At 43.8% G+C, this 26,934-nt stretch overlaps 1 protein-coding gene across 3 annotated transcripts in view; it reads left to right on the plus strand.

Annotated features, from left to right (window-relative positions):
- OXR1 (oxidation resistance 1) overlaps positions 1-26,934 on the plus strand; it is a 263,521-nt gene that overhangs the window by 75,686 nt on the left and 160,901 nt on the right. The window contains exon 1 of one of the 3 annotated variants that reach the window (XM_065668799.1): positions 2,551-2,595. The exons of the other annotated variants lie outside the window; for them this stretch is intronic. The gene's annotated coding sequence lies outside the window, so the exon portion shown is untranslated. Of the gene's footprint in view, positions 1-2,550; positions 2,596-26,934 lie in introns of those variants that run through there. 3 annotated transcript variants of the gene reach the window in all.

Here is a 26,934-nt window from a genome sequence, read left to right on the forward strand (position 1 = left end):
CTTCTCTCTCATTCTGAGTATCAGAGAAATAACACCCTTCCTTTTTTCTGCTCAAATTAGATTTGCTGTTGGATACTCCTTTTAGAAGGAAATTCAGATGTGAAAGCCTGGGGGCAGTGATAATCTGGAAAAAAGGTATTTGCTGTCAGTTTGTTTTGACTTTGTTGTTCTGGCTAGGAGGCCTTCATTTGGCCTGAACAGCCATCCTGGACTACTGCAAACATGTGACTGGGTCAAAAATGAATAATGTTTGATTAAATTGTCACTTGAGTCATTGTTGTCATCATAATAATTTTGATGACATGCTCAAAACAATTGATTGTTACATAGTACAGCTGTTGCTCTGCTGCTTTCATGCTCCTTTTCAAAACTAAGAAGGTTTATTTATTTAGATCTTGATTTATACATGCAGTATATGACAGACAGCTTTCAATCCTAGGTAAAGACAGAACTTCAGAATGAAATAAGATGCTTAGAAGTATTTTTAACCTTAGAGGTTCCTTTTTAACCAGAGGGTGAAAGATGCTCACAAGGAAGGTTAGACTGCAAGAGACCTAAACTCAGGACATTATACCAATAGGTATAAGGCCCAAAGTGCTCATGTAAGTCAACACCACCCCATTACAAACAAGCACAATTTCAGTTTGAGCTCAGGGAACCTTGTCTGTAGAGTTTGGGCTTAATTTAAATTTACTTTTAGGGCACTGGTGGGAAGGACGGTTTTATTCATTGATGATAATGGCTTCATCAGAGACACTGAGTCTGGTCATCAATTGTTAATTAAATTTCTAATTCTTTCTAATAAGAATATAAAAAAGAAAAATATCATAATAAAACCCCTGTCATATTTTATTAGTAAGTTCACCCTATAATTTTCATGTTTCTGCAAACACAGTAAAAATGTCACTTCAAATTAGATTGCACCTTATTGATGGAGTGCTAAGGAAAGGAACCATTATCTCCTTTTATTTTAACACTACTGTCTCAAGCTGCAGCACAACATCTTGGTAAGCATTTCTATTGCAGCTAAAGCAAAGCCTGAGGACTGGTCTCTGCACTGGGAGCGCCTGGAATTCTAACCCAGGAAAATTTATGACTAAATCAGTACAAGATTGATTAGCCCAAATGCTTACGTATGATCTTTCACACATAGAAATCTCTGTCGTGCAGCTTTGGTGCCGTGTTTGCTTTATCTGCTCGAGTGCTGCCATGAGACAGAGCCGTGCTGGGAGCCTCACAGCCATACCCACTGTCGGCTCTCGCAGCAGCAGAGGCAGTTGCTGCTCCTGCCTCTGCAGGGGGGAAAAAGGTTCTTTTACCCTGCCCTGGTGAGCCAGCCCCTGTAAGGAGAGGAGAAGGAGCTGGTGCTGAGGGATGGAGGCATCAATAACTCAGACAGCCTGTGGCTCTGGGAGCAAACCTGCTAGTCAGCCTTGCAGAGCTTCACCTGAGGAGTGCTGTAAGAGATGTGTTCCACAAAACTCTGAGATAAAGAAAAGGGAACAAGTATGCTGGTTCCTCCCTTCCTCTTCCCGTCTCCTGAATCTGAGGCACTTGCCAACTAGAGGATCTGAAGAAAAAGGAAAGGAGAAAATGACACAAAGTAGTATCAGTTACCATCTTCTGTCCTAAAATGTGTAGAACCAGACCATCCTCTGAAGTGATCCAGTGGAGAGCTGAATTCATGTAGCTTTGAAGGAGAGCTGAAACTTCTGATACTTCTGTCTGTGTTTTTAAAATTAATCTGTGGTGTTCATCGAGCCCTCACCTCTGACAGGCAGCAAAGGAGCAGCAGTGACCTGGCGAGAAGAGGGGGCAGGTTAACACACTGCTTTTGCTGCTGCTCACTTCTCTGCTGACAGTCCACGAAACTGTCATTTGTAATGCAAAAAGGAGGGTGGGAATGCTCTGCTGCCTGCATAGCTCAGCCTCTGACAAGAAGAGTGGCCCTGAAAATGGCATTGAAATGACATTGACATAACCTGAAGACAAGAAGATGTACAATGACATTACAACAGTGAAAGGAAATAAAGGAATATTTATGGGTGAGGGCAGTATTTCTAGTATCACTAATGATCACTTCTAGAGCTCTTGAGGTGTTTGTCCATTTGATGGAAGGTGGAAGAGGAAGAGGTATGGGTGGAGGCAGAGCTGACCCTGACAAACCCCAAAACAAGGGCAGTTACAGCAGTCAGGTAATGAGCAGCAGAAGCAATAGAAGTGATATGAACCATGCGGCAGGTTCACAATTCCAGTGCTGCCTTTGTTGCTGCTGTTTCCCCATAGTCGGAGGCACAGTTAGATAGCTGTGCCCTTCTCCAGGATACTCCACATTAGCAAAAGCCCAAGCTGCCTCATTCCTGTGTGAGCATCGCTTGGACAGAAATGGGCTTGGGGGAAAAAGCAAAGCCAGTTAGCTAGTAAGGCGAAACAGTGTCACTTATAAATTATAGGACATCAGCTGTCCTCAGCAATTCTGACTCAGATACCTGCACTGGCTCCTGTTATTAAAAATGTGTTGTATATGCAGATTTGGATTTTAGAAGACGAAAAACAAGCAGTGATACAGGAGCAGCTGCAGCTGTGGCAGGAAATGTAAGTAATTTCATGAATGCAATATATTGTTTGTTTTTAATTGTGTCTTTTGGTGGTAGGAAAGGAAAGAAAGTTTGTGAAGTTGAAGACAGTGCAGTGGAGCTTAGCGTTTCCACTGTACCTTTGGTAAAGGATACTGAATATTCTGTTAAAGTGGATACACTTAAATATGTTACTTATAGCTATTCCATGGATATAGAAAGGACAGGGGAACTCTTCTTGGAACAAGCTTGGAATTTTAGTGCTTTCACTGTTGACTATTTAGTACTTTTCACTGCCTCAACTGTCAAGTTGGGTTTTTTTTGTGTGTCTGTTTTTGTTCTTTTTTCCCCAACAGTAGCCTAAAAATAATCTGAACTCTTGTGGTTCGATATACAGATGCATGGTTCAGATACTTGGTAATATAATTGAGTAGAAGCTCTGCATGTGTACTGTCAGGAATGTGTTAAGGTACTTAATGACTGTCTTTGCATGCTGCTAATTTGGACTGGTATTTTTAGTTGTATTCCCAGTAGGAATGGGTCTGAGATTTTGGCAGCATCTCACAGACAGCTTTGATAGCTGACTCCCAGAGGAGGGGGGACTGTGGAGCAATCCCACCATTGAGGTTGATGCCTGTTTTATTCTGATAAACCCAGTTTTGAATTAATTAAAATTTCCAGGAATAAAACCCCCTAAAACTGCACACCCTGTTCTTTCCAGTGAGACATTTGACTGTTTTTTTCCTGGAAGTTCAAGGGAAGGGATCCTGAATGCATGTTAAAGCTGTATTTATATAACTTACCATGTCCTACCAACCTTAACCTGCAAATTCTCAATTGGTGTTACCTTGGTAGTTGTGTTGGAAGATCGTGGTGGTTTTCTCCATCTCTTCTCTTCCTGTTTTTATACCAGCAGGTTGGGAAATAAGAGTGAAGTAGTTTACACAGCTTGTAATAGACTATGTGATAGACATAATGAAAATCTGCAGAGATGTTCAACCAAGCGCAATTCAGATAAATTACGCAAAGAAAAAGGAGACTCAAAAGGAATTTTTTGTTTTAATTTTCTGGTTTATTTTACTTACTAAGACTGCACTGTGATAAACTGTTTGCATATTTAAATGTCACATATAGAATAATTCTGCAGACTAATGATACTAATAATCTGTGAAAAAAGAATAATTTGTGACACCAGAAATCATAACTTTGTGAAACTTAATGTCTGTAGCACTAAAAAAAACCCCTATTTTTGGAGAAGGACTTTTTACAAGGGCATGTAGTGACAGGGCAAGGGGGAATGGCTTTAAACTGACAGAGGGTAGATTCAGAGTAGGTATTAGGAAGAAATTCTTTACTATGAGGGTGCTGAGGCACTGGCACGGGTTGCCCAGAGAAGCTGTGGCTGCCCCATCCCTGGCAGTGTCCAAGGCCAGGTTGGACAGAGCTTGGAGCACCTGGTCTAGTGGAAGGTGTCCCAGCCTGTGGCAGGGGGCTGGAACTGGATGAGCTTTAAGGTCCCCTCCAGCACAAACCATTCTATCATTCTTTAATATTCATAATCAGAATTAATATTCTGTGAAGGGCAGTGAAGTAGTCCTGTTGGGCATGCAGGGATTCACTGTGAGCAGTTCTCAGCATTTCTAAGAGCATGTCTTTGCTCTTTTACTAGTATTTGTGTTTTAGAGGGCTGGAGCCCTTATGGTTAGTGCTGCTGGAGGCCTGTAGAGTGCCTAGTTTGTACGCCGGCGATTGAGAGATACTGCTCTGCTGTAATTGGTAGTGGATTGCAAGGGATATGAAGAACAGATGCCTGTTATTTTGAAAAGTACATGTTGTTGCTTTTAATTTTTACTAAGTTTTTGTTTTTCAAGGAAGCAATTTGTATTGGTAGCCCTGAGGATATTCAATTTTTAACCATGATTTCAGGAGTAGTTTTTACTATTACTGGGACTTTTTTGTAATTGCATTGTTTTGGGTGTGAATGTTCAGGGAACTAAAATACCCCCAAAATTGAGCACTATATTGGTTTTTCTCCAGTAGTCAGTCTGTCATAAAAAATTCTACTACTGCATCTCTGCTTGACACTGTGGTTTGCATATTACCCTGTTTTCAGTGTCTCATGGCTTTTGTGTACAAAAAGTGCCATGGTTTGGAGGCAGGTGTGCGGTACAGAGTACCTGCAGCAATATGGGATAAGGTGTTCTTTGGGCTGCAGAGGGGCAGAGTGCAGAAGCAGCAGCAGAGACCTGGGAGGCATTGAGCTAGATCACAGGTAAGTCCTGAAGTTCTTCACATTGCTCTTTGCTGGCCTCTAGCTAAAAATATTTTCTGGAACTGAGAGCACCGGCACCTTGCTTTGGACTGTGCTAACTCCTGCTGTGCCTCAGCTCGTCTTTCTGTTGATGAAAGCGGAGCAGGTTCCCCTTGGTGAACAAAACAGGCTCTTTTGTGGAGGAGGATATGGAGACACTCTAAATGTCAGAATAGGCTGGCAAAATATTGGGAAGCATGCAGACTGTTACCAGAGATTGGGTGTTCTTGAAGAACATGGGAGGTAAGAGGAGAGCAGCATAGAGGAGGACTCTCCTGGGGGCTGTGTGACAGCAACATGCATACATTGTCTGTAAAACAATGAATTTCCTCAGTGTAAGTGCCCTTTATTCAGACTGTTTTTGCTGTCATTTTACATAAAGCGAGTTTATATTGATCCTCTGGATAATGAGAGTCACCAGGCTTGACAACACCACTAATTTCTTTCCCCTGTCTCTAGTATAGGCTGATTTCTAGCAGTACGTATAGCAGTGCTTGATCTTGGAAAAAGATGGTGTATGTGATCTGGTGTCAACAACCGAGCACAAGTCTATCACCAGCAGGGAGGGGAGAAAGGACAGGCTGTGGGGAGGCCAGCATGGCAGCCGTCCCCATGTGAGCAGGGCTGCTGATGGTAGCCCTGAGTCTGGTAGTGACTCCCAAACTGATGGTGGTGGGACGTATCTGAGGGCAGACTAGGAGGCTGGCATGCAGGCAGGCAGCGGTCTGGATCAGTGGGTGCAAAGGCAGGCACAGGCATGGTAGCAGTGCCACTGCAACACTGCTCACCGCACTGGGTATGATACCCTTCCAAGAAATTATTCCATAGTTTGATTTCTCTTACTGTCAGGAAATTCCATCTTTTTAAGGCTTCGTTCATCTAAGCTCACTTTAAAGCTACTGAATCTTACATTTTCGTTTGCAAGACTGGAAAGTAATTTACCTCTAAGCGTTTTCCATGTGTAATCACATAAATTCCGTGACAATTCACCTGTCGTCCTTTCCTTATGAGCTGAGTAGACTGAACTTCTTTAATTTAGCATTGCAAGGCTTATTTTTCAAGTCACAGGGTTACTTTTGTTCTCCTTCACAGTTTTCAGGAAGTAAGTGGAAATATAAACTTTATGATCAGAAATGTCATTCTAATCTTGTAGGGTTTTAATTCAATCATATATGAAAAAGGAAAGATTTAACTTCTTTTTAACCTAGCATTGGACCAAAACATTTATGAGAAGGCAGGCATGGCTTTAGATAACCAAGTTTGTTTCTTTCCAAGTCAAGATCTTTCATCCTTACTTGGAAATATGTAATCTTAGACAATAAAAAAAGAAGACTGAAATGACAGGCTTTTTTAAAAAAAACCCGTATTGACTGGCATTAATTAGGTTTCTCGCATCTAATTATTGATAAATCACTATGGTGGCAACAGCAAAGAAGAACCTTAGAGGCCTTGCATTTTGCTGTGGGTGCTAATAATACCTGCAGGTAGCACTAAATACTATCACATTATTAAAGATTTTGAGCTAGCTTTTGAATCTAAAGATTTACAGCTAGTTTTAAAGTGTGTGCGGGAGAGGAGAAGGGGGCCTTTTATCCTGTATCTTTCTAAAGCAGTGGCTTATGCTGTTGCATTGATTGTTGGAGAAAAATACTGGATTTGGCCTGGTTCAGTATGTTCATTCCTTTGCTAGAATTACTGTACATGAAAAGATGATTTGGTGACTGAAAGAATTGCACAGTACATTTAGAATGAACAAGAAATGAGGTTTTCTTAATGCAGTTGATGCCATTCAGCCATACATCTTCCCAGATTTTATTTGCAGGGTGGTTCTTGGGCACACCGACTGCCACATGGATTGAGAGCCGTCTCGCGGGCTGTCAGCAGAAAAAGTTGCTCGTCCCGGCAGGGAGCTGGTGCCAAGCTGGGCGCTGCAGAGCCATTAATTCCAAACTCTTCCACCATCTGCTTTCATGAAACAGAGAGGGGAACATCACTGACCTTCAGGGTGTTTTTGCCTGTGGCTATTAGATAGCATTCAGTAGTACTGAGCCCTGGCTCTGAGCTCTGCCTGTAGTTCCTTTGCCTTGCTCCATCTCATGCAGTGACCTGTAAGGAGCCCGACCCATTAGAAACTTCGCAACACATCTCTTCTGAGTATTATAAAACTAGTTAGAAAATGATAGAAATGGTAAATCAACCTTTTATATAATCAGTGAGTAAGGATTCAAAAACACATCAAAGAATCCATCCAGATTGTCTTAAAAAGAGGGAGCACATGTCCCAGCTGCCCAGCAACTCCTGCAGACTCAGGTGGTGTTGCTTTGCTGTGATGACATATCTTTCTCCTTGTGTGGTGCAGGTCTGCGCTACCTAAATTCACATGGAGCTATACACTGGCGAGGAACATTGCCTGCTTGTGCATGACGTCCTTTGTTTCAGCAGCACTTACTCCCCATGTGTGGCACTGAGCTGGAACTGCTGTCTTGCTTGCTTGTGTCCCTAGGAGGGGTGACAGTCTCTGCTAGCTCAGGCTGGCATTTTATTGGTATTTTATGTTTTCTGTAGTCAAGAGAGGTTGAAGGCTGGGAGGAGTAGCTAAAGGACTGGCATAAGAAATTATGTGAGATAAACCTTAAGCTGGAAGTTGGAAGAGTTTGCAACTCATAGGTTTGCAGTTCCATGAGAGATTTTTTGAAGGCCCCAATACTCTTGCTAGAAGGCTGATCTGCTTCGAGGTGTGGGTGGCCAACCGTATCTGCCTTCTGCCCACATCTCCCGGCCATGCAAGTGAGTTGTGACGAAGATAAAATAGCTGCGTTGCATAAACCCAAATGCCCTTCCAGCTGAGAAGAGGATGAAACTTAATGTTATCATTGTGGTGGTTTCAACAGCCTTTTTTTATTGGACACGTAAGACTGTCAGCACAGGGAGTGAAATGCATTTGAGACTCATGCACATCTGCACTGGCCTCTGCACTTGTAGGATTTATTTTTGACTTCTTCCATTGTGCTTGGAGTGCTTAAAGTGTCATTTGCAAAATTAATCCTTGAAATGGAGGAGGAATACTCATTCCATTTGCAGAAATGGAGTAGGGACTGAAAGCCTCATTCAGCAAATATTGCAGATGTCATCTTGTGCTAAAAAAACCTGGCAAAAATGTTAAGAATGGTTTTAGCCTGATTTTAAAGCCACGTAAAATTAATGGCCAGTGGACATCTGAAACCTCTGAATATTCTGATAACAAGGTATTCACATATTCCAAGTCCTCTCTCCAGCTGCAATTGCTGCTGCACAGCAACATTTCCCCTTCTTAAATGTGTTAACCCAGAGGTGCTGCCACCACCACTGGTGGTGCAGCCTTGGCCAGTGGTGCATCGGTCTTGGAGCCAGCTGGCATTGGCTCTGTCAGACATGGGGGAAGGTCCTAGCAGCTTCTCACAGAAGACACCCCTGTAGTCCTCCACTACCAAAACCTTGCCATGCAAACCCAATAGATAATATATTTAGCATTTTTTTTAATGTCAGCTTTTATTATGTCAGGTGATGTTCAGCATCCAAATAGTGACCGTCTCACCATAAAACTTCTAGTCAAAACTGGAAACATACTGTTAGTAAAATACATTATTTCTGCTAGAGTCTCCCATTAAATGATGCGTTGGAAACAGTTTGATGTCTGCTGTAAAATAATATTATAGAAGGGAAGTAATAAGAGAGCGAGCATCCTTTTTTAGTGGCTGAGCAAGTTACTAGTGATAGAGTAAATGTCTGTGTGAAACAGCACTTTAATATGGGATTTTTCTTTGGTCTTTTGTGAGAAGTGTTAACAAATAGCAATGAAGTTGCTTGCTGCATTGGTCTTTTAACTAGCCTGTTCTGGAAGAAAAAGTGCTTTCTGCACGTCACACATTTAACAAGAAGAGGAACTGTCTTTAAGTCTTCTTTGACCTCTTTTGTCCTCAGAGGGGTGTAAATGTGTACAACTAAAATTATTGCAACGTATTATTAGTTTCTGATTTTCCTGCTTGTCCCAGAGGCAGAGCTGCAGTGGCTGGGGCATCTGCTGCTGCTTTGCAGAAGGACAGAGCTAATCATTATATTGGCATTCAGTCTCTCCCTTGTGTAATTCTTGTACCTTCCTGTCTTTCCATAGTCCTCCTGTAAATATTAATGTGGTGTCTTGTTTGAATCTGAAGACTGAATTTTTTCCCTTAAGACTAATTTTCTGTAGTTATTTATGCTATTACCTCTTTCTGAAAGATTTTCCTTAAAGCTATAAACTCATTTTGGGGATATAGAACAAAACACTTTTTCTTCCTTAGCAGTGAAGACTAGAAACGGTTGTTTATTAAAATATTCAAACTTATTTAGAATTCAGACAGCACGTCCTGTCTGTTCAGACAAATAACTTGTTCCTCCTGTGAGGGTGGCTCCCAGTGGAATGTGATAGACTGGGTACTCATGCCAGTCTCATTTCTGGTGTGAGTACCCACTGGTACTGAGTACTTTGGCATTTAAAAAAAGCAACAGAAGTGAACAGTTTGGGCAAGATCATCTTGCAAGTGGGAAAGAATCTGGAAATTATCTGGAAGCTTCCACTGTTGTGGTACCCTCCTTATGTATACTTTCAGAGAGCTGTGGATTGTCACTTCTCTCCTTTCGTCCCTCACCACAAACAAAAAAAAGCCTTTCACCCCACAGATCTCCCTTTGGTGCACTGAGAAGCTGGATACTCAAGTGGCAGTAGCACACAAGCCTTGGTTTAGGCATTAATCTCTTCCTTCCCAGCTGGACAATGCCACAGAGCAAAGCAGGGGTGCTTTTCCCATCTTCCTTTCTTCTTTCTCCACCTCCTCAACTCTAAAGGTTAGCACTCAGGCTGTGTCTGTAAAATCTATTTATGTTTTAGTATTTGTTTATTGTATTTTAGTTATTCTGTGCTGTCTGGAGGTGGGTGGTGTAAGAACAACTCTTGCATCCTTGTTAAGGTACTGATAATTTGGAGCCCATGCAGCACCACTGTAATTCTTACCAGGGAATCTCAGATGTCTCCTCTCCATATACAGATGTCTGCTTTTGCCTATAATAATGCATGATCCCTGAAGAGATTAGACCGTAATTAAACTGAATAATTAGATTTTATTTTGTTTTCACAGTACCTTTAGGGGTAAAATAGGTTGTAGATTACATTAGCTGTGCTTTTGGGTTTGGGATTTTACCTTGATGTGGTTCTTTTTCCTGTGTTGTACTAAAAAACTCCAAGTTGTCATTAATAAGGCCCTATTTTATGAGTGAAAAAATAAATACCACTTGACAATTCACAAACTAGCAGAAGATGCTTTTAAGCAGAAGAAGCCATCACTCTGGTGATGGGTGATGGCAGACTGGATGATCCTGACATAGTGTGCCTGACTTTCACACACAGAGTATTGGTCCAGCTGTCATGGTTTCTTCTGTCCATGATGGCTGGGGTCTAGCAACAGCAACATGAGTTTGAAACCCTTGTATTCAGGAGGCTCATGTATCTTCTGCCTATGTGGTGTTTAAATGGTTGCCAGGGAAAACAAAGGCAGGGCTGTCTGGAGAGGAAGGGAGTTAGAGACAAACTGGTTCCCAGTTTGTGAATAGTGTGACACTGCAGCAACAGCATCATGAATGGAAAGGTTGTTTATTTTTAGCTGTGTTACAGCAGTTTCCCACTCATTTGTTATTCTGGATGTGAGCCTGCTAGCTGCAGGCTGCTGTACCTGTGTGGGCAGTAAGAATGCATGTAGAAAGAAAATGTGCATTGGGAATAGAGCTGGAGAAGTTTTTAGCAAGAATGGGCTAAACTAGAGAAACTTACGTCCCTGCACTGGTTATGTATTTGAGTCTTTCTGTTATTAGCTCTAATAGTGCCTTTCCTGTATGGGATGATGATAGTCGGTCACCTTAGTAACTCCTTCCAATTTACATTGCTGCTGTGGGCAGTTTTCTGTTGTGCTGAGCAATAAATCTCCTTATGCATCAGGAGTGCTGGAAATTCAGTAAAAAATGGTTATTTCTTGTTCCTTCCATCTGTTGTGCTTCTCAAACCTGTAACTACATGGGAGGAATGTAGAAAGTGCAAATGATAGGTCCTATGATTCCTGGCAAAACTATCTGCAAGATACTACTGCATGGGGGGGGTGGATATTTCTGAAACTGCTACTGATGTGGCTACTTCTCATCTGGAAGTTTCTTTTTTCTCAAGAGTCTGATGTAAGAAAAGAATATATGCAAACTTGCAGTGAGTGGTGGGATAGAAACCTATTAAAAGGCCAATTGCAACTGGATCTCCTACTAATTTGGACTGGCTGGATTTCTGTGATGTGCAAAGCGAAGCGCCTGAGTGATACTTGGCTCCAGAAGCTGAACTGCTGCTGAACTTCTAGACTTAGGTTTCTTTTGTTCTCCTTCTGGACACTGGTTCTTTTTGTTAAGTAAGGACAACAGCTTTTAAACATGAATTCTCAGACTTGGGTTAAACTTAACAGCTTTTTATCCATTTGTAATTAAACTGGCTTTACGTACGGTGTCACGTGGTAGACTGGGACAGAAGGCTGTATCCAGCAAGAATGTGTTGAGTTGGATTCTTTTTCCCTTGGGGAGACCCTTAAACATGAAACACTTGTAGGAGACACATGGTTACCAGCTCTGCACAGCATCACAGCTTCCCTTGTTCTCCAGGGACATGTTGGTTGGGCAAGCCAATGAGTTACATGTGACATGTGGAGTTTGTAGGAGGAGAAATGTTGTGTTAATGCAATAAAATGCATGAGTAACCTGCATTAGAGAAATGAGAGATGAGGGCAGCAGTAGAGGGCAGCAATATATATAGTTTAATGTACCTCAGATCTGACATTTATGTAGCACAGACATATGCTCTGGATATAGATCCCAAGATGGAAAAGAGTCTATGTCCACTGCTGAATGGTGAAATGTGAAAATGCAGCCTGCATTTCTAGAGCATTGCTCTTAATTGTTGCCTGGGCCACATGGGAATTGTCAGAACAGCTACAGCATTCTAACTAACAGCCTCTGAAGGAAGATCTACATATTTTCGTTTTTAAGTTAATACTGTTTAAAAGAAGACCAAGAATCTGCTATGGTGCATGCAAATAAAGGTGCTTATGTCAATGTCTGGATGCTTTGTTCTATCCACGAAAGTGCCACACTGACACAGATCTAGAAATTACGAGTTGGGCTTTTTGAACAATGGCAATTTCATTCTGCCTTGTGTTTCTGCTCTGCGCTGGAACAGATGCACATCCCTCAAAACAGCATCACAAAATGAAATTGTGTCAAAGTATCTGTTTTCAGATTGGAAAGATTTTCTTTTTATTTGGCATCTCCTCTTGGAAGTGACAAAAATGCACCACACAGAAACCTTTCCCTTGCAGTCGATACATCCCTGTGAAACATTTCAGCCTTGATAAAACAGTATAATTCTGTGGGGGGAAAAAACCACCAACATCCAAAACATTTTGTCAAGTTTTGACAAGATCTAGACTCTTTTCAGAGAAATCTGTGAGTAAATGGATTAATTCAAGCTGTTTGCTTCTCTTTTTGTTCTTAATAAGACTATTCTCCCATAAAGATATTTATATCATGACTTCCAGCTTTCTGACACAAGTTTGCTGGGTGCCCTTATCATTTGTCTTGTTCTAATTTGGCAATGGATGCTGGCAAAGTCTGTTTCCTCATGTTCCTCAGGCTACAGACCTATGTATGAAGGAACAAATTGACAGAACTGTGCTTAGCTCAAATGCATGCTAGAAAGGGATATAAATAACTTAGGTCAGGAGCTAGGGCTTATTAGCCCCCAGCCCAGCAGTTGGGCACATGAAGAGTTGTAAGCAGGCTCACTATCAAAGATGAAGAGCACACAGGAATAATAATCACCTGAGATGCTGTTAGTCCCTCCCACTGCAGAACATTTTTCTCTTCTATGCTTATGAGGCTTGCATCAAATTTTGAATGTCATAATCTGGAAACATGGTTTTGAGAGTAACTATGTCAGCTTTGATCTGCAGTAAGCAAAGCCTGCATATAGTATTGACCAAGCAGAAGATGGTTTTAGGACTTTAAAATTTGATAAGAATAATAAGTTACCTGGCATCAGGTTGCAGGTACTTGATTTAATGGAAGGCCACTGAGCCTGCTCCTGTCCCACAGGCCTAAGGCATTCCTCTGATGGGACAGCTGCCTTTGTTTGTGAGCTTCCAGAAGATAGCATTTAACTCTCTAGCAAGTGTGAGCAGCAGCAAGGATTAGCTGAAATAGCTCTTGAGACTGAGAAACATCCCTTGGGAATTGCAGTTACTGAAGGGGGAAGCATGTCCCTGTCCTACCTCTGGGCACTGTGGGTGAGAAAGGCTTGGGGGTGAAGGCACATCCTTTCCCTCCCAGCTTATTAGGCTGCTGCATTCAAGCTCTTCTACACTTGTGTCTGTCTTGTGACTGTCCCGTAGGCTAATTACTTTTCTCATTCCCACTCGCTAGATCTATTGCTATCAGTGTGAAGTCTTGAAGGGATGCCTGAGAACATTAATTTGCAGGTCTCTGAGAAATCTGGCCTGTTTCAATTTTAAAATGCCATCATTTATTTATGGTGGAAAGATTTCAACTTTTTAAAAAGAATTATCATGAAGTGAGTGTCATCTTTGCAAATTACAGCAGCAGTACATAACTTCGCTATAGGCTGTTAATGTTTCTCACTTCATGAGACCCTTCCAAAACTGTGTAACACTTCCAGGAGGATAGAAGCAGTATCAAGTGTGATGTTGCAGGAGAGGCTTGCTAGCAGAGGTGGATTCTGAGGAACAGAAGCAAATAATCTGTGTCTGTGCAATTTTATTAGCCCCCCACCTGGAGGGAAAGCGATTTGTGACAGTCTGAACTGAATGAAGCATCTGCTCACCCCTACTCTTCAGATCTGCTTGAACAGAGCTACTCTAACTTAGAGGTTCTAGCTATAGGTCTTAACATAGTCTGAAGAAGCAAACATAGGACAGATAAACTGAAGTGTGTGTTAGCATGTGAATGTAGTTATATTATCTTTATTCACTTACGGATGTTTCTGTTGCAGTTTTTCTCCTACAATAAATATACGTGAGTGAATGTTTCTTGATTCCTCTTGGGAATTTGACTTCCTTTCAGGACTGTGCACATGACACACTGAGTGCTTCATCACGTCTTTGGTGATCAGATGCATTAGCATATGCAGTCTATTGCATGTTATAGTCAAAATTCTGTCTCTGCTAACATCCCTCCTATGCTCACAGGAGCACTCTGTGGTGCAACATGGATCGAACTGGTTAGGGCTTGTCAGATGAGAAACAAACTGCTGCTTTAATAATGTTGTAGTGTCTTACTTCGTACTGCTGCTCTGAAAATAGCAGGTGATGATGCATGAAAAAAATTTCTGCATTGACCAGCTTATTTAAAAGCTGGTCTCCTGATCCCTTGTGAGACCCCAGCAGAAAACAGGGATGTGGACATGTTGGAGAGAGTTCAGAGGTGGCCATGGAGATGCTCAGAGGGCTGGAGCACTTCTATGAAGACGGGCTGAGAGAGCTGGGTTTGTTCAGCATTGAGAAGGCTCTGGGGAGACCTTAAAGCAGCCTTCCACTACCTAAAGGGGCCTATACAAGAAATCTGGAGTGAGACTTCTTACAAGGGCATATAGGGACAGGACAAGGGTGAATGGCTTTAAACAGAAAGAGGATAGATTTAGTTTAGATATTAGGAAGAAATTCTTCACTGTGAGGGTGGTGAGGCACTGGTACAGGTTTCTCAGAGCAGTTTTGGCTGCCCCATCCCTGGCAGTGTGCAAGGCCAGGTTGGGTGGGGCTTTGAGCAACCTGGTCTAGTGGAAGGTGTCCCTGCTCATTGCAGGGGAGGCAGAACTGAATGATCTTAAGGTCCTTCCAACTGAAAACCTTCTATGGTTCTAAGTCATTACAAGTCATGGTCAAACTCCAGCAATCTGACCTTCTCTTACCAAAACCAAACAAGCAAAAATGTGGATCTAAATGTATTTTGACTGTCAGGAATAAACCCAACGCTGAGCGCAGTCCAGCTTACTGTGACAGAATCATAGAATCATAGAATAGTTAGGGTTGGAAAGGACCTCAAGATCATCTAATTCCAACCCCCCTGCCATAGGCAGGGACACCTCACACTAAACCATCCCACCCAAGGCTTCATCCAACACTGCCAGGGATGGAGCACTCAAAACCCCCTGGTCAACCAATTCCAGTGTCTCACCACCCTAACAGGAAAGAATTTCCTCCTTATATCCAATCTAAACTTCCCCTGTTTAAGTTTGAACCCGTTACCCCTTGTCCTGTCACTACAGTCCCTGACGAAGAGTCCCTCCCCAGCATCCCTAAAGGCCCCCTTCAGATACTGGAAGGCTGCTATGAGGTCTCCACGCAGCCTTCTCTTCTCCAGGCTGAACAGCCCCAACTTCCTCAGCCTGTCTTCATACGGGAGGTGCTCCAGTCCCCTGATCATCCTCGTGGCCCTCCTCTGGACTTGTTCCAGCAGTTCCATGTCCTTTTTATGTTGAGGACACCAGAACTGCACACAGTACTCCAGGTGAGGTCTCACCAGAGCAGAGTAGAGGGGCAGGATCACCTCCTTCGCCCTGCTGGTCACGCTCCTTTTGATGCAGCCCAGGATATGGTTGGCTTTCTGGGCTGCAAGCACACACTGAAGCCGGCTCATGTTCATTTTCTCATCGACCAGCACCCCCAAGTCCTTCTCTGCAGGGCTGCTCTGAATCTCTTCTTTGCCCAGTCTGTAGCTGTGCCTGGGATTGCTCCAGTGCAGGTGTATGACCTTGCACTTGTCGTGGTTGAACTTCATAAGGTTGGCATCAGCCCACCTCACAAGCCTGTCAAGGTCCCTCTGGATGGCATCCCTTCCCTCCAGCGTATCAACCGGACCACACAGCTTGGTGTCATCGGCAAACTTGCTAAAGGCGCACTCAATCCCACTGTCCATATCAGCGATGAAGATGTTAAACGAGACCGGTCCCAACACCGATCCCTGAGGGACACCACTCGTTACTGGTCTCCAGCCGGACATTGAGCCATTGACCACAACTCTTTGTGTGCGGCCACCCAGCCAGTTCTTTACCCACCGAGTGGTCCATCCATCAAATTGATATCTCTCCAATTTAGAGAGAAGGATGTCGTGTGGGACAGTGTCAAATGCTTTGTAACAAGTCCAGGTAGATGACATCAACTGCTCTACCCCTGTCCATCAGTTCTGTAGCCCCATCATAGAAGGCCACCAAATTGGTCAGGCAGGATTTCCCCTTAGTGAAGCCATGCTGGCTGTCACCAAGCACCGTGTTGTTTTTCATGTGCCTTAGCATGCCTTCCAGGAGAATGTGCTCCAAGATTTTACCAGGCACAGAGGTGAGACTGACTGGTCTGTAATTTCCCGGGTCTTCCATTTTCCCCTTCTTGAAAATGGGGGTTATATTTCCCTTTTTCCAGAGTTTGGGAACTTCACCTGACTGCCATGACTGGGGCACGCACAAACCCACGGGCCGGGGTCCTCAGCCTCCTTCGGCCCACCCTGCGCACGGTGTCGGTTCCGCACCACCGGCTGCCGAGCGGCGCCGCTCCCACTGGCAGTGGCTTCGGTGACACCGCTCCGCTGCGCTCCGGCAGGGGGCAGCCCAGCACCGCCGCCGCTCGGCTGGGCTCTATCAGCCGCAGCCCGTAGCTGCGTCTCACCTCCCCCCGGAGCAGAAACCACCGGCGTCGTCTTCCTCCTCCTCCTCTTCCTCCTCCTCGGCGGTGCCGCTCTGCCGGCCGCGGAGGCGGGAGCGCACCCAGCCCGTCCGGCTGCCCGCGGGAGCGGGGCGCGGTGCGGTGGCGCAGGCTGAGCCTTTCGCAGAATCGCGGGGTCGTTAGCAAGAAGCAGCACGTACAGTAACGGTGCCTCTGGGCAGGAGATGGGATTTGCCCCTCTGGGTGCTGGCCCCGGCCACCCTGGCTTTGGGGTAAGGGTACTGCGCTCTGCTCCAGCCCCCAGGCAGCTCTTGCAGTGCACGGAGCACTTAGTGATAGCCCAGACAAGGGACTGACAAGCTGCACTGCTTCCTGACTTTGTACCTATTTGGTATTGACTGTCTATGATTTTGCATAAATGCTGGGAATATGTGGGGCAAAAAAGTTGGCCTTGGAATTGCAAAAAGTCTGTGGTTTTGGATATGTAGCATGGATATCACAAAGGAATGTTTCTCATAGGCTGGTTGATAAGAAATGGTATTTCCGTAAGTTGCAATTAATTGAGCATATTTGTAATTGTGTGAATTTTTACACATTCTTCTTTCTTAAAGTGCAAACATATTAATTTACTGAAACTGTTGTGTATATAGAAGGTGAATAACTTTTTAGAAAAGCTGAAGTATATTCTGTATGCTCTGAGAGATGGTAGTTGCTCATCTCTAGAAGTGTTCTAGGCCAGATTGGATGGGGCTATGAGCAACCTGGTCTAGTGGAAGGTGTCTCTGCCTTTAGCAGGGAGTTGGAACTGGATGGTCTTTAAAGTCCCTTCCAACCCAAACTGTCTATGACTCTGTGATTCTGTCACCATGGACACTGTCCTGTACAGCCGGCTCCACTGCAGGGCATGGCCAAGCCCATCAGTAAAGGTGGTGGTGCCTCTGTGATAACATATTCAGGAAAGGAAAGAAAATGCTGGAGAAGGTAGAAGAGTCAGGAGTAAAACTGAATCTGAGAAGGAGGGGTTGGGGAAGGGGTTTTTAGCTTTGTTTTAATTTCTCATTATCCTGCTTTGCTATCAATTGGCAATAAAATGAAATTTTTAATTTCCCCAAGTCAAGTCTGTTTTGCCTGTGACAGTAATTGGTGTGCTATCTCCCTGTCCTTATCTTGAAACATGAGTTTTTGCATCTTGTTTTCTCCCCTATTTCCAGGTGAGGAGGGAGAGTAACAGTGGCTGGGTGGGCACCTTGCAGGCAGCCAAGGTCAACCCACTACACACAAATACTGCTTTACTGCAGGTGCCATTGAGAAGACCAGATTTAAAAAAAAAAACAAAAACAAACTTTTAGAGGGTGTCGTGGTTTAAGCCCAGCCGGCAACCCAGAACCATGCAGCCGCTCGCTCACTCCCCTGCTTCCTCCCCCCACTCCCAGAGGGATGGGGAGGAGAATCAAAAGAATGTAATTCCAACGGGTTGAGATAAGAGCAGTCCAGTAACTAAGGTGTAACACAAACCACTGCTGCTACCACCAATAATAATAATGATAAGGGAAATAACAAGGGAAGAGAATACAACCGCTCACCACCCGCCAACCAATACCCAGCCCAACCCGAGCAGTGATCTAGCCCTTCCGGGTAACTGCCCCCAGTTCTACATCCTGGGCATGACGCGCTGTGGTATGGAATACCCCTTTGGCTAGTTTGGGTCAGGTGTCCTGTCTCTGCTTCCTCCCGGCTTCCCCTCCTCCCTGGCAGAGAATGAGACTCACAAAGTCCTTGGTCAGGATAAGCATTACTGAGCAGCAACTAAAAACATCGGTGTTGTCAGCATTGTTCCCAGGCTGAAAGTCAAAAACACAACACTGCGCCAGCTACTAACGAGAAAAATGACTGCTGCTGCTGAACCTAGGACAGAGGGGATCTCTGAGACTTAAAAAATAAACCAAAAACTGATGTCTAGCATCATTTTTTTGTTTCTAGACTCAACACTGAGACTATAACCCTTGTTTTCATAGAAAACATTAAACAAGTTTAATTTTCAGAATGAAGAAAAAGAAAACAACTGTGTTCTTCATGGTGCTTGTTCTGCTTATTATGATAGTCCTCCTACGGCCAGTTTTAGAAACTTTTTCATGACTTTGGCTCATTAGTTTTAAGTAAGCTGCTGTGTTTTATGGTCCATTGCTTAACTTGCCTCAAGAACTGACGAATACATCACTAAAACCTGGCACAATGTCCAATGTAAATAAAACTTGTCAGGCCAGTGCATCAGAGCTGATCTTTATATCAAGTGATAAGAACACACAGTCACTTTGGACAAACAGTATTCCCATGCAGTTGGTTTGACTTGATGTAAAATGTTTGATTTGATGTGACAGAGACTCTAATGTATCCTATACTTGCAGCTTTATATGACAGAAAATGGTAAGAAATTTCTCAGTTACTAATATTGTGTTGTTGCTTTGTTTTCTCTGGCTTTACTGTTCAGAAATAGTTTCCCATACACCCCTTGCAGGAACCTAAATAATGATTTAGTGACTGAGATGAATACAATAAGTATCTGCTCTGGTTACTTAACTGAGCATTTATAAGAAATGGTGCTGTTTAGAAAATCGCATGTATCATCAAAGTCAGGATTTATTTCCACATAATCCTACTACATTCCAGGCATCAAACTGTAAAAAAACCAAACCACCATCCATAGTCTTCCATGTGGTTTGTTGGGTGTTTTGTTTTCTTTTTTGTTTGTTTGTTTGTTGGTTTTTTTTTCACTGCATGCTATTCATATACAGTCAATTGAGGCTTTAGGAAAACAGACATATATGCCTATCAGCATATACCTGCACAGAGCACCTGTGTGGACATTGGCTCTAGACTGCCAATTCTTGCTTTGTTTCATTGCAGCTGTTTTCCTTTCCTTTCTACCTTCCTCCACTCTTCTTCCCTCTCTCAAAGAGCTAGGTTTTGACTCAGTGTTTCTTTCTGGAAAAGGAAAATCCATGGAATATATTACACTGAAAATCAAGAAGAATACAAACAATATCATATGCTATTCCTTCAGATACCTGTGTTCTCACAGCTGCTAATTTTTATTTTGTCGCCATTTGAGGACAGTTCTGCTTTATGAGCATTTCTAACAAAAGCAACCTGTGCACAGTGTCTGCTCGTATGAGTTCTCTCCAGAGAACTGCTCAGTGTTTGGCACACAGAGTTGCATTTGTTCACATCACACATTTTTGGGACCTTGCTCTGCTTTCAAATTTCCCTTGACTCCCCCATCATCAGTAGAGAGATTAAATCATCCTCAGTCAGGTAAAGTCAAGGTAATCAATAGGCAGGTGTTGTGACTGTCTCTTTACATGTATATGTGGCACTTAGGGGCACGATTTAATGGTGGACTTGGCAATGTTAGGTTTACAGTTAGACTTGATCTTTAGGGTCTTTTCCAACCTAAATGAGTCTGATTCTATGATTCTGTTTCACAACATTTGAACAAATTCACAGTACCTGAGCTATATACAGGCATGCTTTATAGGATATAAAAATACGCGTACATGACTTGCTAATGAAAAGTAGTTATCTCTAGAAGGATGTGAATTGCTAAAGTACAGGCTTGGTACTTGGACAGTGGAAAGCAATATACTTTTTACAGGGAATGAAGGGCTGGCCAACATACACTTGCTGCAGGAATTTATTAACTTGTACCCTTTTAAGACATTGAGGTGAAGAAGAAAATTAATAGAAGCTTGACCCATTTTTTTTCCTGAAAGATTCCTGAAGTGGAAGGAATTATTTATCTCAACCTATTTCTAAACAGAAATTAAGATAGTTTTCCCTAAGTAACTTAAACTCATTTCTAATCCCCTAACAACCTTAATCAACAGGTTTAAAATGTTGTTAAAAATCTATTTAAGGCTTATTACTTTGATCTTATTGCCACTAATCCAATGGCACACTTAGTGAAATCAGTGCAAAGTAACTGTTCACATAAGAACACATAAGAACATGCAAACAATATGAAAATGTGTTGCAGGGAATAGGTATCTGTTGTGTTGTTAAACAATACTGTATTTTTTTATCCACAAGACCCTTTAATGTTGCCTTGAAATTAATCAAAAGAGTCCATGAAAGGATACCCAGCCTAGAAGGTACCCCCTGGGGCTCTTCTGCATGCCCTGACCCAGATTTCAAGGATCTGTGCATCCTCTGGGCCTTGCTGTCCAGTGCGTTCGTGCCTTTCTGCAGCCACTCTCCTGTGATTGCCCCTGGGAGTAACCTTGTGCTCTGGGTTGTGGAGGGTAAGAGGGATCATTAGCTGCAGTGAGGAAGGAAAAGTCACTACAGTGCCATCATACTGTCAGCATCACTGGGCAGCCCTGATCCCCACAGAGATGCGGCTGCTGTCGAAAAGGGCTTGCCATCCTCAGCCTTCTTCAGGGAGCGTGAACTTGCTCCTCTTGAACCTCTTCATGGTCATGCCATCCTTGGTGGCTGGTGCTGGTGCTATCCTGGCACATCTCTGCCAAGCACTACTGGTGATACCCTCTTCTCCTGAAGGTGTTATAAATGGGCAGAAGAGCACAGGTGATGCTTCCCATGCTAAAATTGCCCCCTTCCCAGCAGCTGGAGGCAGTTGTCACGCCTGACCTGACATGATGCTGTGTTACATATGTAAGAAAGAGCAGTGTGTCCTGTTAGTGTCAGTGACTTCTGTCATGGTATGCTATATAAGAGCATTAGGCAACACAGCAGGATCATGCAAGCTAAGCTGTCTGGATATGCTTTGACAGACTTGAAGTGATTTACAAAGGTATATTATGGTTCTTACAGCTTATTGGTGGCAGCAGCGTGAAGGACCCTTTTTTTCTTGTTTTCCTTTGGCTGTTCTGTGCAGTCCCAGAGGCCACTACAAAATACATTAGACAGTAAAAGAATTAGAGCTTGGTGACACTTCGGGAGGCACAGCAGCAGGCTGACACCGATGCTAAACTGTTGGGCTCTCTGCTTCCAAAGTCTTTCTGACATATATTGGAGCTTTTTACTGTTTTACCTTCCTTAGCAACTAAGCATGATTCAAACAAACTCGTCTGCTATAACAAGTCCTTGGTAGATTCTTTGTGCTCCTCAGAACTCATACCATTTAGAAATGAATGGGTTGTTACATTAATTTGCAGTGTCTCAGTATATTTCTCAATTACTGCTCTATTATTCTGGGTTACTTTCAGCATACTTGTTTTAAAAGGAGATGAAATAATATCTATCTATCTATCTATCTATCTATCTATCTATCTATCTATCTATCTATCTATCTATCTAATATATATAATATATATATTTCTTGTTTCCTCCTGTCCACCACTGTCCAAAGATCAAAAGAGGATTGAATTGCTCCTTAGAGTTCACTAACGATTTTGTCTAGTTTGTACTGTGCTGATGGCATGGCATACATCTCTCTGGGGGTTGTCATTTGCTTTGTTATGTCCAGAAACATTAGGAAAAAGGAATGATAAGTAAAATGGCTGTCTGTCAATCTACCTGTGCTTGGAAAATGAACAATTTGGACACCCATTTTGCAACTGAAAGAAAAGCACTGTATTCTGTCGTGGAAAGGGTGAATCATGTATTCCATGGTGACAGAAATGGCTGTTTCAAGCAGAAAATGTAAGCCTTTGGGGGCTCTTACACTGTGTAAGTTCAGCTGTAATAGTTTGTTGACCGGCAGACAGATCCACCCTAGTATCTGATTGAGGACTACAGAAGACTCCAGAATGTGTAATTGTTACCAGTGCTGGAACTCAAAGCCTTAGTAATGATTTTTACCATGTAACTCAAAGTTAACATTTTTATTTCAAATGATGCTTTTCAAAGTCAGCCTTATGTTGAGAGTATTTAATTCATTTGTATTTCTATAATTCATCATGAATAAGGAGTATCCTAAAGTCACATTTCTCCATGTATGGAAAGCCATGTATGGAAGTATTGTAAGAAGTGAAGTCACTTTAACTTGGGGTTTTTTAGCTATTTCAGCTACATCAACAATTCAGCAAAGATACAAACCTGACAAGCTGGTGCAGTGCCAGCTTCATGTGTCTGTACTGTGGTGGAAAACTTCCAAGTGGTTTGTCACGTTTGCTTAGGCAAGTGGTTGCCAACTGGGATGGGTGGTTCCTGTACATAGCAAAGTTTTGGCATTAGAACTTTATTTATTTAGTCAGTGCTTACCAGAAACAGGCAGAGAGGGGAGGCAAAGCTGCCGAGAGGTGTGGCGTGGTCTGTCTGTGAGGAGAGAGTAAGCAGGAACTCTTCAGTTTGAGAATGTGTATATATATACACAAGCAAACATGAAGTCTGTAGAGCATCCATTAAATTTAGCTGTCAATAGGGTTGAAATTGTCACTCATTGCTACAGGGAGACACATGTTCTCTTAGGGATACTTGGCAGAAGGAGGATTAGCCACAGAGTTAGTTCTGATTCCAGCCTTATTATTAAATGAAAATGTTAATAATCAGCATTATTGTTGTGTACAATTTATAGCGGTTAGCTTAGGGTAGCAGTATTCTTAGTAATTATCATAGCTTTCAGTTAAACAGATTTTCTAGTAGTTAGTGTAGCTTTCTTACTGTCTAGAGTTTTTAGTTACCTGAGCCATCTGCATATTGGGTCAAATTCTTAATATTCATTGTGTGACACAGTAATCATAATCTAAACTCAAACTTTACCTACACTGCCAGGAGTCTCTCAGTTTTGGAGGAAGGAGGCAATGGTGGGGGTGACCCAGATACCGGGGGATCATGGGTTTTGCTGTCCAGCAGCAGTTCTGGTCTATGTCCCACTTAGAACTTGCAGCTGCTTGATTTTGTAGGTGATGTCTCGTTACCACATCCTGATGACATCCTTGGTGGGCAAATGGTCTTGTTGCAACACTGGCAACAGAGGTTGTCTTTTCTATAACAGGGGTCATCACATCCTGGTGACAACAGAATCACAGAATCACAGAATCCCAAGGGTTGGAAGGGACCTCAAAAGATCATCTAGTCCAACCCCCCTGCAAGAGCAGGGTAACCTACAGTACATCACACAGGAACTTGTCCAGGCGGGCCTTGAATATCTCCAGTGTAGGAGACTCCACAACCCCCCTGGGCAACCTGTTCCAGTGCTCTGTCACTCTTACAGTAAAGAAGTTCTTCCTGATGTTAACGTGGAACTTCCTATGCTCCAGTTTACACCCATTGCCCCTTGTCCTATCACTGGATATCACTGAAAAAAGCCTAGCTCCATCATCCTGACACCTACCCTTTACATATTTGTAAACATTGATGAGGTCACCCCTCAGTCTCCTCTTCTCCAAGCTAAAGAGACCCAGCTCCCTCAGCCTCTCCTCATAAGGGAGATGTTCCACTCCCTTAATCATCTTTGTGGCTCTGCGCTGGACTCCTTCAAGCAATTCGCTGTCCTTCTTGAACAGAGGGGCCCAGAACTGGACGCAATATTCCAGATGCGGCCTCACCAAGGCTGAGTAGAGGGGGAGGAGAACCTCTCTTGACCTACTAACCACTCCCTTTCTAATGCACCCTAAGATGCCATTTGCCTTCTTGGTCACAAGAGCACATTGCTGGCTCATGGTCATCCTCCTATCCACGAGGACCCCCAGGTCCCTTTCCCCTTCACTACTTTCCAGCAGGTCAACCCCCAACCTGTACTGGTACATGGGGTTGTTCTTCCCCAGATGCAAGACTCTACACTTGCCCTTGTTAAATTTCATCAAGTTTCTCCCCGCCCAACTCTCCAGCCTGTCCAGGTCTCGCTGAATGGCAGCACAGTCCTCTGGTGTGTCAGCCACTCCTCCCAGTTTTGTGTCATCAGCAAACTTGCTGAGGGTGCACTCAGTTCCCTCATCCAGGTCATTGATGAAAATATTAAACAGCACCGGTCCCAGCACCGACCCCTGAGGAACTCCACTAGTCACAGACCTCCAGCTAGATTCTGCGCCATTGACCACAACTCTCTGCCTTCTTCCTTTCAACCAGTTCTCGATCCACCTCACTACTTGATCGTCAAGCCCACACTTCTTTAGCTTATCTATGAGGATGCTGTGGGAGACAGTATCAAATGCCTTACCGAAATCAAGAAAAACTACATCTACCGCTCTACCATCATCCCTCCACCTAGTCACTTCCTCATAGAAGGCTATAAGGTTGGTCATACATGACTTCCCCCTCATAAAACCATGTTGGCTGTTCTTAATGACCCCCTCATCCTTGATATGCCTAGTGATGGAGTCAAGAATAAGTTGTTCCATCACCTTTCCAGGGATGGAGGTAAGGCTGACCGGTCTATAATTACCCGGGTCCTCCTTCTTGCCCTTCTTATAGATTGGTGTGACCTTTGCCATCCGCCAATCCTCAGGCACCTCGCCCGTTTCCCACGACTTACCAAAGATGATGGAAAGTGGCCTAGCAATGACCTCCGCCAGCTCCCTCAGCACCCGTGGGTGCATTCCATCCGGACCCATCGATTTACAGATGTCCAGTTTGCATAGCTGATCCCTAACCCAATCCTCATCTACCAAAGCAAACTCCTCCTTTGTCCTGACTCCTTCTGGGGCTATAGAAATCCGGGGCCCTCCGGGAGAGTCTACAGGAGTAAAGACAGAGGCAAAGAAGGCATTCAGCACCTCTGCCTTCTTTATATCCTCTGTCTCCAGGCTACCCACTTCGTTCAGCAGTGGGCCTATATTGCCTCTTGTGTTAGTTTTATTTGCTATGTATTTGAAGAAGCCCTTTCTATTGTCTTTAACCCGACTAGCAAGATTGAGTTCCAAGGAGGCCTTAGCTGTCCTAATTGCCTCCCTACATCCTCTAACAACTGTCCTATATTCCTCCCAAGCGGCCAGCCCCTCCTTCCATAATCCATAGATTCTCCTTTTCCACTTGAGTTTGCCCAGCAGCTCCTTGTTTAACCACGCCGGTCTCCTAGATCCCTTACTTGACTTCCTACTCATTGGGACGCTCCGATCCTGAGCTTGGAAGAAGCGGTCCTTGAATGCTAACCAACTATCTTGAGCCCCTTTACCGCCTAGTACACTTTCCCATGAGACTTCCCTTAGCAGTTGACTGAAGAGGCCAAAGTTGGCCCTTCGGAAATCCAGAACTGTGGCTTTGCTAGGTATTCTATTCCTCCCACACAGGATCCTAAACTCCACCATCTCATGGTCACTGCAGCCAAGGCTGCCATTGACTGTCACCACTTCGACCAAACCCTCCTTGTTGGCGAGTACTAAATCTAGCAGCGCTGCTCCCCTAGTTGGTACGTCCACCATTTGCATTAAGAAATTATCATCAATGCACTCGAGGAACCTCCTAGACTGTGAATGACTGGCTGTGTGAGTCTTCCAGCAAATATCGGGGTAGTTAAAGTCCCCCACGACGACTAAGGCATGTAGTCGCGAGGCTACTTCCAGTTGCCTGTAGAAAGCCTCATCAACTCCTTTGTCCTGATCAGGAGGTCTGTAACAGACCCCCACAACTGTATCACCCGTGCCAGTCTGCCCCTTGATTCGTACCCACAGACATTCCACTTGCTCCTCATCCGACCCCGGACAGAACTCAATACATTCTAGTTGCTCTCTCACGTAAAGAGCAACTCCACCACCTCGCTTCGCTGACCTATCTTTCCTAAAAAGGACATAGCCATCCATGACCACATTCCAGTCATGTGAACTGTCCCACCATGTCTCTGTAATTGCCACTAGATCATAACCTTTAGCCCGCACACAGACTTCTAACTCCTCCTGTTTATTCCCCATGCTGCGTGCATTGGTGTACAGGCATTTCAGGGAGCCAGTCCTAGTACCCTTTTTCCCCTGCGGGACAGAGTCTAAAAAGCTATCCTTTCCCACAAGTGAAACAAGAGATTGATCATCCTCCTTAGCCCGCCATCCTTCAATCCCTAGCATGTTCCTCTTGGGCTTGTCCCCAACAGGCCCAGTTAAATCCCCTCCCCCCTTCATAACTAGTTTAAAGCCCTGTCAATAAGCCCTGCTAACTCCTGCCCCAAAACCCTTTTTTTTCTCTGGGACTGGTGTATCCCGCCTGTCACCAGCAAACCAGGTGTCCCATACAGCAGCCCGTGACTGAAAAACCCAAACCCCTGCCTTTGGCACCAGTCACGTAGCCATACATTAACCTGCAGAGTCTTCTTATATATCCCTTCACCCTCGCTTGCAACAGGTATGGAGGCAAACACCACTTGCGCTCCAGACCCTTTAACCAGCCGTCC

Source organism: Lathamus discolor, chromosome 2 (genome assembly GCF_037157495.1).
Source record: "Lathamus discolor isolate bLatDis1 chromosome 2, bLatDis1.hap1, whole genome shotgun sequence".
NCBI lineage: Eukaryota > Metazoa > Chordata > Aves > Psittaciformes > Psittacidae > Lathamus > Lathamus discolor.